We start from the raw sequence: 971 nt of genomic DNA, 5'->3' as shown, positions 1-971 counted from the left end.
CCTTGCCTCTGTCCCCCATAGTTGGCTACATATTTCATATCTTCCTGATAGTGCTGGTTGTCACCTTCCGCACTCCACGAGCATACATAAGGTTGGTTAATGCATGGTGTATATAAGCCCCCATTAGTCGCATCAACTATGTGTACCTGCTGCTTCTGGCTTGGTTCATTGATTTTCTTGGTGAGGATACTCATTTGTGTCATCAGAGTGGCCATATTTTCGGCTATAGAGTTATTTGGGTCCAAAGCCACAGAGTGAACTACAAGAGTGATCGTAGAGTCTCTTGTCATCCATCCTGAGTTTTGAGCCATTTTATCGAGTATGATATTACATTCTCTGAATGATTTGCTAAAAAATGCTCCACCCGCTGAAGCATCAACATTGGCCTTTAAGCTGTCTGTCAATCCCATGTAGAACCTCTGCCCCAACATTTGCTCCGGAATGCCATGATGTGGACACTTAACCAGCATACCCTTGAACCTCTCCCATGTTTCTTGTAGTGTTTCTGTTGGTCTCTGCCTGAAGCTCAATATCTAATCAATTTGTTTGGCAATCTTATTGGGTAGGTAGAACTTGTTTATAAATTGCTTGACTCATTCCTTCCAAGTAGTGATGGAGTTTATGGGGAGTGAATTAAGCCAAATCTGAGCTTCTACCTTCACCGAGAATGGAAATAATAACAACTTTATTGCTTCCTGTATCACATTAGGTTGCCTTTGTGTGACACATATCGACAGAAAATTTTTCAGATGCTGCTGAGGATCTTCAATGTAAGACCCTGAAAACAATCCCTTGTTCTGCAACAAATGTAGCATGTTGTTTGTGATTTGAAATGATTCCTCTTGTATTTGAGGGACTACAATTGCGGTCGCCAGATATTCGGCGGTGGGTTGTGCCCAATCATACAAGGCTGCTTCTGGCATAAGAGGTGCCACACCCTTATTGTTCAGGTCATTCACACTATTTCTGTT

The 971-nt window shown here is 42.2% G+C and overlaps 1 non-coding gene across 1 annotated transcript; it reads left to right on the top strand.

The window, feature by feature from the left end:
* The first annotated feature begins 441 nt into the window (after positions 1-441).
* On the top strand, positions 442-548 carry LOC117273938 (small nucleolar RNA R71). The gene has a single exon (XR_004503968.1). It is a non-coding gene; the product is annotated as a small nucleolar RNA R71 (small nucleolar RNA).
* The last annotated feature ends 423 nt before the right edge of the window (positions 549-971 follow it).

Source organism: Nicotiana tomentosiformis, chromosome 6 (assembly GCF_000390325.3).
Source record: "Nicotiana tomentosiformis chromosome 6, ASM39032v3, whole genome shotgun sequence".
Taxonomy (NCBI): domain Eukaryota; kingdom Viridiplantae; phylum Streptophyta; class Magnoliopsida; order Solanales; family Solanaceae; genus Nicotiana; species Nicotiana tomentosiformis.
The sequence above is the reverse complement of the archived record's forward strand: the minus strand, read 5'-3'. Positions and strand labels throughout refer to the sequence as shown.